The 14448-nt window shown below is 37.1% G+C and overlaps 1 long non-coding RNA gene across 2 annotated transcripts in view; it reads right to left on the bottom strand.

Moving 5' to 3' along the window:
* The window catches only part of LOC125697154 (uncharacterized), a 149246-nt gene that overhangs the window by 17512 nt on the left and 117286 nt on the right, over positions 1–14448 (bottom strand). For both annotated transcript variants that reach the window (XR_007378697.1, XR_007378698.1), the window contains 2 exons: positions 3220–3383; positions 1250–1424 (listed from right to left, as the gene is read on the bottom strand). This is a non-coding gene — a long non-coding RNA (uncharacterized LOC125697154). The remainder of the gene's footprint in view (positions 1–1249; positions 1425–3219; positions 3384–14448) is intronic.

Genomic DNA, 14448 nt, shown 5'->3' with positions numbered 1-14448 from the left:
ATGAATTTGTGTGTTTAAATTAACAGCTTTTAATACTGAGACTCATAACCATTGCTTCTACAAGGCAATCAGTCTTGAGAAAACCACTGACAGTAATGATCTGGATTTCTTAATGAAATAGGTGCGCAATAAGTAAGTCAGACAGCATCTAAAGCATTGGTTTTTCTTTCTTTAGCCGTCGATAACATCAGAGAGGTGGCAGGACCTAATAAACAACTCTCACCACTCTGAATTTGAATTAGGATAGTTAATCAAATTTTCTGGATAACTAAAACTTTCCAACTTTCTTTTCAATCAAGAGAATTTCCAAAACTGAATAACTGAATAACTGAATGATATCAAGGAAGCAGTTAATTTTTATTTTAATACTGTATTCTGATAATTTTTTCAAAATATGGAATTATTAGCAATCATTTATACTTTCTTAATAAGGGTTGTGATACTGCCTTCACATATAGGGACAAATTGCAGTAGCACTCTTACAATGTGAAAACAGATATTTATGGCATAAGAATGACTTCTGTGTATTTACTCATTTTCAGCAGCTATAAACTGTTTACTTTTACCTCACACTCCAAAGCAGATTGTTGTCAAGCAATGTAAAGCAGAATGCTTTCTCCAAAGCAGAATGTTGTCAAAGAAAGTATTTTTGGAGCTGTTCAGATGTGACTACTGAAGTAGAGTGTATTAGAACCAAGACTGGAAACCAGTTTTCTTCAATCGTACAAGTTGAAGAATTCAATTTCACCCAACCACTTAATAAAATAATTATACTTCACAGGTCTCACAGTGTTGTTCCATGCATTTCTTTGAATTCACATGCATACTTTCACTTGAAAAGTTCAAATACATCTGTTGATATCTCAAGACAGATAAATAGAAAAGGTTTTCCACAGAAAAATGAGTTGGGGATGAAGGGCCAGGAGAGAAGTGACAGAAAGAAGAGAGGAAAAAACTATTTAGATTTGAAATAACTAAATAAATATAGAAGTAAGAAATGCAAGTGTACTAGAAGACAAGCAGACTTCTTGCATCTCCGTTAAAACAAGCACATATCTCTGGAAAAAAAAAAAGTCACTCATCCAACACAGAAAAATAACCTGGAATAGAGTAGGATGTCTGGAAAGATCACAGTTCAAGTAACAACTTGTGTAAGCTTAAAACCACTCTCAGATTTCACTACGATTTCCATAATCAGTGAACTCCGCAGAGAGCATTTTGTAAAACTAGTTTATCTATTTTTACTCACTTGCCTGTTTGCTGACGTCTTTTTAGGAGATCCATTTCAGAAGTCTTCTGTTGAAAATGAGATGTCATTGCTTTAATATGAAGATGCATTAAAATGAGCGGAACAGAGATCAAAGGGAGGTTTTATCTTCTCCCCGTTTTTTGTTTTGTTTTGTTTTCCACAATGGCCACAGAACCTGAAAAAAAAATTAAAAAAAAATCCCAAATTTAGAGCACATGGTTTAAAAAGTAATCACAAAATAAGCATATGAATACAATATATTCCTGTGTGCTTTGAACTTAGAGGTGCAACTGAGACATGTACTTTGAAATGCTTTCCATCCTACTGTTTCAAATCAGTAACGTTATTTAGTGAATTGTGAGTCTTCTATTCGCAACACCAGATTCCAACACCAACAAATACTGAACTGCAAAGGAGAAACCACTGGAATTACAGGATCAGGGATCCTGTAATCTAGTTCAGATATATTTTTGGATACACCATAATGAATAATTTAGCAATTCTAGACTTAATGGGTAGAAATGCAGCATTCAGCTGCTCGCCAATCCCAAATAAATGGATTGTACAACTACATAAAGTAATGATCTGCAACTTTACCCAAAAGTATCACCTAAAAGAGATATAGACAAAAGTGTTGTGTGATCTTTAGGTTTTTCCATTAATACAGTGTTTAGAAAGTATCAGGTCAGTGCCTCTTCAAGTGGAGTGTCTTCATTTGTCCTTAATATAATCATTTCTAAATAAGAGATCTAGCTTCAGTGAGCACCACTATCAGATGCAAGGAAGTGCAAAAGCATCAGGAGGTCCCAGTGATAAATAATTACTCGGTGGTATGATAAGGCTGTTTGAGGGTCTCTGCTCAGTCTTACAGAAAAGCAACATTCCACCAGAATGTCTCAGAAAATAAGCAAAGATTATGAAATAAAAATTGCATGTGTTACCAATAGTTACTGATTCCAGGAATACTCATCACAGAGAGCAGGATCTCCTTTTGAAAAATGTGTTTGTCCAGCTTTTGCTTCACATTAGAAAGAGCAAAGATAACAATTTCTTTGATTCAGCACAATAACGTGGGCATTTTTTCATTTAATCTTCAAAATGAGTTCTCTTTTTTCCATGAGTCACTGGCAGGGCAGAAATAAAAATATATATATAGCCACTAAGCGGCTGTATGAAGCAGTACAGCAGTTGGAGACCAAATGGAAGAAAATCAAAATGATGCTTTTAGAGCCAGGATAACTTAAAAGAGACACAAGGTAAGAAGAATAGGCTTCAAAAGAGAAGACATTTATTTTTAAAAATCAATGTATTTCATGTCTGACGAGAACCCAGCCTGGAAAATTCCAGTCTTCTAAAGATCCAAACAATATAACTTATTAGAGCAAAGTTTTGGGGTTTTTTTCATTCTTCTTAACATACCATTAATCATAACTGAAATTAATCTACTTCTACTTTCTCTTCAAGGACAACTTGTCAGGTTAGCTCAGAAACCAAGCTTAGTTTTCAAAGTAAACTTCTATAAACAAACAATATCTTCACGACAACTTATAAATAAAAAAAATACATATATATATATATACACACACACACACACACACACACCCCATTATCTTCGAGCATTTTGTTTTTGAGATCTATGGGTCTGGGGAAAGAAACACCACGAGGTGATGTTAACGGTAAAAACACGGTTAAAATAGTTAACAGTCTGATTTCACATTCATTTGTGCATACACCACCGGGTGGAATAACTGCAATAAACTCGAGATAACAAACCAGTGTTGGATGCTCATTTAATAGGTGTTGGTTAACCTTCTGAAATATGGCTGTCGATCTCCAGTATCCATTCTAAAGAACTGACTGTGAAAGCAGTTTGAGTACTGCATTTTTCACAGATATAAATCTCACGTTTCAAACTATCTGACTCAGCAGTGAGTAACATGCATTGACAACCAATAGAAAGAAAATCTCACCATATCTCTCACTCTCAAGAACTGCCTTCCTTCTTTCCACCTGAATTCTCAGCCTCTTCCCTCTGTCATCACTTATTTTATGCAAGTCTATGAGGTTTTGGGTGATCTGGAGCTTTATTCACAGATGCCAGGAATGAAATGTTCCAGTTGTTCTCAAGACAATGCTGTGAATAGAAAGAACAATCCCAAATTACAGTACATACATTTCAGGTGTTTTTTTCTTACACTTCCCAGTTCACTGTATCAAACAAGAACACCCTCAAATTTCACTGAAATAAAGTAATAATATGTTTCATACAAATAACTTTTTTTAATAAAATTATTTCTCATTTATTTTTCACACTATTTTAACAGACCAATTTAAATACAATAAGCCAAATTTCTGTTTAACTTTAAGTCAACGTGCAGTCATTTCACCTAAGCAAAGCTCACCACATATATGTTCTGGGGTTTGTGCACATTACTAATATTGAAAAAAACGAGTGGGATAATGAACTCAAACCAAATAAAACCATATTTTAGTCATTTTATTCCACACTCAAAACCATGAAAGGTCCTTCAAACATGTGACAGAAACAGTGCTTTGCACAGGCAAAGTTTGTGGACCTGTTTGTGGATGTTTTCCGGTATTTCTAAGATACATGCTTGAAGTAACGTGTGCAATTTGGCTTCTGCTTGATTTACTTTCCAGGCTCTGTATACTTTGAAGGTACAGTGAATAAAGATTAGTACAAAATGAAACCAACTTTTCAGAAGTGGAAGATGTCATCAAAAATGAAGTTTATTCCTATTCTACAGTATAATAATATGCAGTAAATAACCTAAAATATATTTTAACTAAAGGCTAAATATAATTATACCTACTTCAAACAAGTAACAAAGACACTAAGGCCAAAATAACATATAAAATACATGAATACAAATAATTGTCTTCAAATTCATTTTATCAGCTTAAGGGAAAATAAGCCATATAGGTCTGCATGCCTTGAGAACTTCTACGAACAACTGTAGACTTTAAATTATCAGGAGTATCAGTGATAATAAAAGGCTATTCCATGTTTTTACATTTATTCTTATTGTAGACAACTGAGAACAGATGTAAAAATGCAGAATGTGCCTCCATACTTCAAGCCAGATTCCCTGCAAAAGCCTCAGTGCACCAGAACTTCACCCATTCTGTACAGAACCCACAACAAAACCAAGTTCCAAATGTCAACAAGCTCAGCAATAATTTTTGAAGGAACCTGAATACAGAATCAGCTCCTTAACTGTTTTACGTTTGCCTTTTGAGGATGCTTCACTACACACGTATTTAGTTACCTGGTTTTACAAACTTGCTTATTCTAGTGGAACATCGGGGAAAACAAGAGTTTAATTTAACACCTCTGTTTATCATAGACTTAGCTGTGCTACAAGACCTTTCCAATTTCAAATAGAGTGAAACAAATAAAACATAGGTGCCAGGTTCATTAGCATTTAATGAATAACAAATTAACTTGCCTCCGCTAGTAATCTGAACTTGTCTTACTCCAGAGTTTTTCAATTATATTATCTTCTTTCATGCAAATTAAAGGACTACACGAGCACAATTAAATGTGGCAGCCACAAACAATGGGAAAACTACTCAAAAAAGAAGGAACTTGTTATTCAGAGCAGATAACTGGCAGCTCTCTTCAACTTTATCCACTTTATTCACCCAAGAAATAGACATTAAGATTGGGTTTCTAAAATGAACTAAGACTTGTTTCTGCTTTTTGTCTTCCTCCCTCCATTCCTTTTGTTTATGATTTTGGTTTCTTAAGATTAAACTGATGCATACGCTGTCTCCTCTGTTGTACTCATGGATTTGCACACTGAAGTGCGTAAATGCAGACCCAAGAGCTGACTGCAACTCATTCTCTCCTTTATGATATTATTTATCATTTTTCTGACTTTCTGAAAGGGAGACTGTAGGGTAGGACAGTGAGGAGTGGAAGCGGGTGGCATAATGTACATTCATTTTTGTATGAATGAATCACAAAGCTAATCTTCATCAATACTTGAAACGGCCTCTATTTAAACCAGTGGACATTTTTCCATTGGCCTGAGCTGAAATGCATCCTGTTGCATATCCAGCTAAACTAGTAAAATTCATCAATAACGCTTTAATAAATGGGTGCAATACTCTTTTTCCCTTTTGTGTACTACAGTAACTTTGTATGCAGTCTCGTTTTCAGTGACTTTTCCATGGCTTTAAACACCAACTCTGCTCAGCTCAGCAAAAACACTGCTCCGTTTGCTGATGTGAATAACTATCTCCGGTTTCCTCCTCTTTTGTAACTGATAAACATTAAAAGACTTAATTAAAGTTTAATTAATCATAAAGGACTTACAGTTTGATTAAACATTAAGCATTAAAGTCACAAACACACTTCAGCAAACAAGAGATGGAGCAGATGAGTCATTATGAGACTTTGTAAAGAACTGTTTCATCAGTCCTCTAGACTCCGACCTTCCCTTCCAGAGCTTCAAGCTTACAGAAGCACAGTCATTACATTAAATTACTGCACAGATGTAGTTTAAAACAATTATCTCCACCAATTTTTGGTATGCTCGTGCCTGCATTTCAGACCACAGAAGTTCTTTTCAAGAAATCAAGGGATTTTTCATCACAGGGCAGGATAGAACCTACAAAGTTCCACTGGTGTGCCCCATGACTTGCTAATGAAGGCACAGTTGATATACGTACCAGATAACTGGAAGAGAGACCTTAAAATGTGTTAATGCTAATATTTTGGAAGACTCAACCGTAAGCTGATGGCAAAACAATGAGATGATATTCTGTCCGTGAAGTTTCTGGTAAACAAGAAACCAAACAACTGATCGTTGTCACTTCCATGTCATGTTACACAGAATATATACTTTGAGGTCAGACATGAGAATAACCTCTTTAAAAGCAACACCATCAAACTGTGCCACCTATTTCAGATGAGTTGATTTTGTCCTGCGGATGTTGCAGAACTTTCTTCCCCTGCGAAGTCATCCACAGGCATCCCAAAAATCATTTAGCTTACTTTTCATCATTATAATCTCTCAAGGAGATGGGTGATAATTTGCATGCTTTTTTGATATTGATCTCTAATAAAAGTAACATTAAACTTGTACCGCCAAGTAACTAGGAGCAAAAGTACAGGTGTCTGGATTCTCACTATTCAACAGCAAGGCACCTCTGACTCTCCAATGAGCAATGAATGCAGGCCATAGAATAAACCAGTGTGTTAGAGCACACTCAGCCCCTTCTTCTGCCCTAGAAACCAAGCAAAATTAAATAAACTCATTTTGTAACCTCTGGAGAACATTCTAGGTAGGTAAACTAGCAGAGCAAGGGCAGTACGTTGAATTCCAATAGAAGTAATCTTTATATTAATAGGATATGAAAATCCTTTCGTTTCCATGTAACATTTGTCACCAGTATTTACTGGCATGAGCAGAGGTAACGAGGAGATAAACTAGCTGTGACTTCTTCAGAGAAGCATTCTGGCAACAGTATTTAAGTCAGATACAGTCACAGAGCTGTTTGCTCTATTTCTGCATTGTGCTTAAATGCACAATTAGGACAATGCTGTATTTGTTATAATTTCTAAGTGGGTATGAAAAGTGATTTCACAGCACGAAGAAAAGTATAGAACGTGCCATCCTGTGCAGCAGCACACCAAGCTGTTGTTTTTGGTTTTTTTTCCCTGTAATATCTCATTTCCTTCTATGCTTTAAGGTTGAACAAGAACAGATGTGAAATGTTGTGATCACTGTTTTTTCTGCAAAGAGAGTAGTTTAATGGCTCTGTATCATAGGCAACAGCTTTCCGCGCTTAATTCTGTGATCTTATTAATGTTGCAAACTATCTAAGCAAAAGAAAAGCATTTTGTATTGTTGTTTAGAGCCTTCTTTAAAGTTTTTTGTTTTACAGTGATTAGCAGAACCACCAAGTTTTTAATCTCAATTTTCATGTGCAAATTGGAGCATTAGTAGTACAGAAAACTTCATGGGTAGACAAGAAGGCTTTGGGGCTTGTCTGTATTACTAAAGGAACTTGCAAAAATTAGCAGATGTACAACATAAAAAAAATCAAAAGCACTTTTCAAATGTAGACAATAACAATAAAACCTCTGACACCAAAAGAATAGAATAAAATAAAGCAATGTATGTGAGTACATGAGGGAGTACCTTTCCATCTCTCTCTGTAAGAAGGTTTCTCAAAAGGGTTTGTGCACATGGAATAAATAGAGGAATGCCTATCCTTGGCATCATTGAGATCAGTTGTGCAGATTGTGCAGTTATTGTGCTTTAAAGATTATAAAACGAGTGATTCACTTGTGCCTTTTGTTCAGATGTTACAGACATGTTCTAGCTCACTTGCAAGACAGGATGAGATTTAGGATTCATCTCTGTTCCTACAAACCTCCTCGGTATCCAGCACTTCAGACCTGCTAGTACTACTGTTATCTTAAGGAACAGCACTGACCATTTCCATCCTATTTGATGTCAAAAAGTACTTCTGAAAAACTCAAAGCTAGAACTTGAATGCTCCACACAAACCTGCCCTGACTTTTTCCACTGAACTTTAGCTATACAGAAGTATTATTAACTCCATATTTTCTAATGGCCCACTCGTGTCCACTGATGGCAGCAACAAACATCTCAGTTGTCAGACGTCAATGCAGAAAACAGCAGACCCTTAAGCACAGCACCGATTGGCAATCCCCCGTATGAGAGCTGAACTGAAGCCATCCCTCAGTAAAATAGTGTCTACAAGAGCACAACGCCCCTGGATTCTTTGTCTTCCTACCAGCCTTCTGTATCATGTACGCTTAATCATGATTCTGCTCAAGCTGAACCCTCTTACCCTACACACAAGAACTACATCTACACAACTCTGTTTTATTTTTAAATGCTTTTGCCATTCTCAATAATCAGAACAAAATTATGAAATGTAAAATGCTTCTAACAACACGTTTCAGTTTTCAGTTTAGTTGATAATGTTGATTTCAGTTTAATTTAGCACAATTACACTTGCATTTCAAATTAACTCTCTGTTAGTGAAGTCTTGCTATTTCTGCTCCAATTGCCTCTCCACATTCTCTACCACAGCAGTGTGCTTTTAGCACCATTTTTTTCTCTCGTGTCAAATTAACTTGCAGCTCATAGCATAGTCTTGCTTTTGAAAATGCTCACATTTCAAAATTTTGATTAAATTATGGGGTTGATTCAGATAAATTCTTCACATAGCAATTCTTTTGTCTTCAGTGGAGGAGTTGGGTGTGTAATGAATGCAAAAGTTTTTGCCTGTAACAGACACAAATTAAAATATCACAGCTGCTTTGCTGGACCTTCTCACGTTTTGTTTTGTTCTGTTTTTCATTCAGTTCTGACAAAATAAATTACTGGAACCTACTGCTTTCCTTTATGTACATCAGACATTGACTTACGTGTAGGGTCCAAGGCATACCTTAGGTTTTTATCACCCAGCCTTGAGTTTGAGGGAGTTTCCTTTCCAGGTACGCATAAACAAAGGTAGGAATAATTGAAACGTATTAAGAAGCCATACGATAATAAACGGAGGCAATGACATATCTTGCATGAATATTTCTCTGATATTTTCCTCACCAGGAATTTCAGTATCTGTTGCAGAATAAGAACCCTCAAATTTATGCTTCTAAAGATAGGCATAGGGAAATACTTCAGAATATTCTGGCACAGTAAATCATTTCAAAAAAAGCAAGATGACATAAAAGAAAAAAAAATAAATAGGGAAAATTACTTCACTCTCTTTCATCTATACTCCTATTATCTAGAGCAGTTTACCCAAGGCTTCAAGAAAATACGAAGTTCAGCTGGAAGAAGGACAAAAACAACACTTTTCAGTATGACAAAGTCTGAAAGTTGGGTCACAAAGGGGCGCAGCAGACCACAGTCCTGCAGATATTAAATGCACCGTCCAAGTTGCTCACTGCTCGTTTTATAGGCTTTTATTCTATTTCTTCCAATTGTTTCAAAATTTATTTCCGCACTCATTCCATGCTGATAAAAGGCACTGCAAAGCAACAGCAGTAAAATGCTCCTAAAAAGTCACACAGGGCTTTATGTATAAAACAGCTGGAGAATGGGCTAAATTGAGAATTGCACGTGCACTCTGCGGGGACTGGACTTTTAACAAGAGACAACTGATGCTGTTCGGGGAAGACAGAAAACTGACAGTGAGAATGGATTAAGACACAGTCAAGCCTCTCATTCAGTTTCTATCTGCAAATCACTCCATGTGGTTGTAGCAATAATAGTCTAGGAAGTCAAATGCTTTTCAACAACCCATTTATCTTAAATTAAATTTATAAAGTATAACCTAGAGCAAAGTTACATACGTGCCTCTTCTATTCAAACTATGCTTCACTTACTGTAGTGCTTTTGGGAGCTTTGCCAGTTAATAATTGAAGAGGTCATTTTATTATTAATTGCTTCTTGCTTTACCATCCTATTTATTTACTCAGTTCACAGTGAAGTGAAATTTCAGATTTCTGAAGGCCTCCCAGATGTCACAGCTACTGCCAGCTCCATGTTTTAGCAGTCATTCATACACTTTTATTTATTTTATTTATGTATTTAACAGTCTTTTTTCTAAGCTAAGTCAATAACAGTATGTAATATAAGGAGCATATTTGCTTGTTGTTTGTTTTTTTTTTTTCTTCAAACAAAATCACTGCTCGTAAAAAATAAACTATCATAGTAAAGATAAAACCCGTGGTCACAAATATTTTTATCAAGGATAGGCCAGAAAAAGAAGGAAGTAAGGGAGCAGGCAATATTTTAACTGACTGTCCTGTCTTCTGATTGTAAGAAATATATTGTTAGACTAAAATTCTTTAGTTAAATTCAAAACTGGGAAGATAATCTGCCATTTCCCACATACAGAAGAAGCAGCCACACGTGCAACATTAGCAGCCAGGTCAACAGAACTTCCCACCTTTTTCTACTGAATTGAATTTATATGGCAGATAACAGGTCTTATAAATTTATGTCCACAAGTAGACCAATAAAGCTGCAGTTACAGCTGTGTACGCTGCACGGAAAGGACTTGGATTGTTCTAAGTGATCACATCTCATTTCCTTCCTCGTACATTCATGCACATCTCAGATGGTAACACGCTATTAATCAACACTGAAAAATGCATCCAATGCTTCCCATTTGCGACCAAGTGATCTTTGTGAATAAACTGGTACCGTGGACAAATTGTTACATTTGGAAGATCTGGGGGACCAGTGATCTTTCATTTGGTTCAGAAGTTCTGACAGTCATTTTTCCTAAGTCTTTCAGATAAATCTTTTGTCCTGATTTACTATCAGACATTATTTCCTTTACATTTACATCCACAAAAATTCAGAATGAATGAATATAACAAAATACTGTAGAAGTACTACTGTGGATCAGTACAGCTAAATATTCTATAAAACACAGGCAGTAAGAAAAACAAAAATGGATTCATTTAAGCCATACAATGGCTTTGAACTTAAAACTCAGACATCTTCCTCTCACCAAATTATTCAGCAACATTTCTTTAAAAAGAAAACCCAACGGCCAAGATTTCACGTGGAACAATCATCGCTGTCTTCCTGCACTGCATCTTCCCCTTAATGACATACCTATGAGCCCGACCATTCAAAAATATTGTATTTTGTGCTTCTAATCAAGCTCAATCCACTGTCCTTCAGTCTCCAACGTGCACACTGAGATATGCAAATGGGAACATAGGACGTGGCTTAGTGGGCATGGTGGGGATGGGTGGAAGGTTGGATGAGATGATCTTAGCAGTCTTTTCCAGCTGTAAGGATTCTATGATTCCGTGAACCTTTTAATTGGACAAGCGCCACTGACATCTGAAACACCCATCATCAGTTGGCACTGTACAATTGTACAAAACATAAAGAAAAAACAAGCAGGAAAAAAGCTTAGCAAATCCTACAAGAGACAACCTGCAAAAATAATTACACAGAACTTGGTGTATGAACTTCCTAAGCGAGAGCTCAAATATTCGCCACGCTCTGCAGTGTGCCTATACATTGGCACCCATTGTGAGCAATGTGTCAGATAGGAGCGATGCTGCCAGGAAGCTCTCAGGCCAGCAAACACCCTGCAGCCCTGATGGCAAGAGCTGAGGAGATGCAAGACAAGCCATGCTTTGCTCTTGCGTGCACGCAGTTAGTAACATGCGGAGCCGATCCACACATTACAACCAGCTTTAAATCCTTTCAATACCTGGCTCTGCTACCCTGTGTAATCACAGAGAAATGCTGTGTGTACAACCTAGTGGCAGATATAAAAATGGACAGCCCGATGCCAGTTCATAATGTGCTTTATTGCTTCAATTACAGAGCAATTAAAATGCAGTTCTTACTCCAGCTTTGCAACCCACGACATTTGACTTTTCTGGAGGTAACACTTTGGGATTTATCTAACATCCTGTTGGAACAGTCACAGACAATTTAACTTCTCTGGAATATATTAGTTTATGCTGCTGCTATAAAGGATCCAAATTGAATTCCCCACAGGGATTTTTAACTGCCACACTAAGATGTACAAAAGTAGTTTTTTCTCTAACGAGAGGGACTGCAATAATGACTGCTGAATTTCATTTTGATAATGACAGATGTTACCAAGACAAAATAGGAATTCTTAATGAGACTTTGAGTGACATTATCCCAATGTCATATACTTACATGTTTTCAAATTTGACGCTAGTAAAAAGATACTGCTTATTTTTATTAACTATGTTGCATCAAATTATCTCTGATTCTCAGTTTCTCTATTCATAATTTTGAACTTGAACTACTGTAAAAACCTCAGCTTCTTGCAGTACTATAGTGCCTGCTTGCTAAAGTTTCCGTGCACTTTCTAAATTACATTAGGTGATAATATTATAACACATTCTTAGTTTTCTATGAATCTATGAACCACCCAAACTCTGCCTAAGCCTTCAGAACACAGCACACTTCTCACTCCTGCCTGCCAAGAGAACAGCGGTGTCCCAGTTATCTCTGGGCTCGGATGTTGCCCACTGGGTGCACCAGAAGATGAGAACGCTTTCCCTTAGGCACACTGAGCTGATAGACAGGAAAAGGAAAGCAGTACTTCCAAAGGCCCTTACGTTTTTATTTTGAATAGTAAATCCACACCACCGCCTTCTGAGTTTATGACTGCACATACAAATAATGCTGTATATTCTGCTTATCTCCCGAAAAGCCAGCAGCACAATGTATTTGAGAACAGCCACCAATTTCCACCCACATCCTCACATGATATTTTCAACGCACTGTAGCTACTGTATCCAACACAGCCAGCATGAAAGTGAACATAAACTAATGGCAACCATTTGGGTAGTTCTCTGAATTATTAATAAATGACAACTATGTAAGCCATTTAATATGACTCATTAGGCTGATTAACTCCCTGTTTCAAGAGTAAACGGCTGTTCTAGTAGAAGGGAAGGTAGGAATTAGTAGATAAATAACGATCATTAGAATAGCAGAGCTTTTTGGAGCAATTGTCAAGCTAGAGAAAAAGCGTTACTCAAAATCTCAGGGAGGACTTAGAGAAATTGGTGCAACAAAATGAGAAGGAACCAGTAAAGAGGTAGATTATCGGATGACACATACAGAAGGTAATAAGGAGAAGTCTCTAATTTGTACAGGCTCTAAAATGCAGCCACCATAAATTAAACCTAGAGGTACAGAACCAGTGCTGCCCAGGATTCCACAGCAGTGCTCAGACATGGCGGGTTGAAGTGTAGTTCCTAGCAAAAAGTGTCTCACGCAAACTGAGAGCTACTGTTCCTCTGGGGATGCTTCAATTCACATTTCATTATTTCTGTTTTCCAGGGCAGTTTGAGAATCATCTCACCATAGTGTTTGTTACGTTATGATTGATTAAGGGAATGAGATTCACACGCACACAATCAGAATATATCTTTACGCAGTTAATGAGATTATCTAAACCGTTTTTATCTCCTTTATCAATTTAAATGCAAACTGGCTGAAGGAAGAATTAGCCATTTTACGCTGTGTGGAATTAAATTAATGATGATTATTTAGTCATGTAAAATTAATGCATTTTAATCAGCAGCGCATCTCTTTTCATGCAAGTATTTTCCCCAAGTATCAAGTGCAGAATAAAGACAAAGCAGATAAAAATTCCACAAATAACTATAGCCTGTATTAGAGGATGTATTTTCTTCTACCTTAGGAAAAACTCCATTATTATCACACTTCCTTTTCACAGAATCACCAAGGTTGGAAAAGACCTTCAAGATCATCCAGTCCAACCATTCACCTATTCCCAATAGCTCCCACTAAACCATGTCCCTCAACACAACATCCAGCCTTTCCTTGAACACCCCCAGGCTCGGTGACTCCACCACCTCCCTGGGCATCCATTCAGTGCCTGACCACCCTTTCTGAAAAGTAATACTTCCTCATGTCCAGCCTGAATCTCCCCTGGCGTAGCTTGAAGCCATTCCCTCTGGTCCTATCACTAATGACGAGAGAAGAGGCCGACCCCCAGCTCACTACAACCTCCCTTCAGGAAGTTATAGAGAGCAGTGAGGTCTCCCCTGAGCCTCCTCTTCTCCAGGCTGAACGTTCCCAGCTCCTTCAGCCTCTCCTCATATGGCCTGTGTTCCAGACCCCTCACCAGCTTTGTTGCCCTCCTTTGAACACGTTCCAGGGCCTCAATGTCTTTCTTGCAGTGAGGGGCCCAAAACTGGACACAGTACTTTTCCTTTTCCTGCACAGGAAACACTATTAGAGAAGAACCTAGAAAGATGTCAGAGAATCATGACGTTCTGTACCCCATCCACACAGCAGCTTTTCAAAAGACAACTGACATTAACATCACAAATTCTTTAATATTCAACGAAAGCCCGTTAGAATCCATCCAAAGCCTGCAGCAACATATTGGAAGTGCCACAAAACAGCTTGTAGATACCTAAAAATGGTGCTACTCTCATTATTTGAAACCAGCTCCAAGACACCCCACAGATGCCATAAATCTCACGTTGAAATTCTCCAATTAATTTCAAAGTCATAGGATTTTAATAATTATGTATTCAATTGTTAGTAAAAATGAGTCAATAAGTGTTATGTAAATATATTATATAATAACCCACTGCTTTGTTGGGTATATTTGCACATCTCTATTTTCTCTGG

The sequence above is a fragment of the Lagopus muta genome, chromosome 8 (assembly GCF_023343835.1).
Source record: "Lagopus muta isolate bLagMut1 chromosome 8, bLagMut1 primary, whole genome shotgun sequence".
Taxonomy (NCBI): Eukaryota; Metazoa; Chordata; class Aves; order Galliformes; family Phasianidae; genus Lagopus; species Lagopus muta.
The sequence above is the reverse complement of the archived record's forward strand: the minus strand, read 5'-3'. Positions and strand labels throughout refer to the sequence as shown.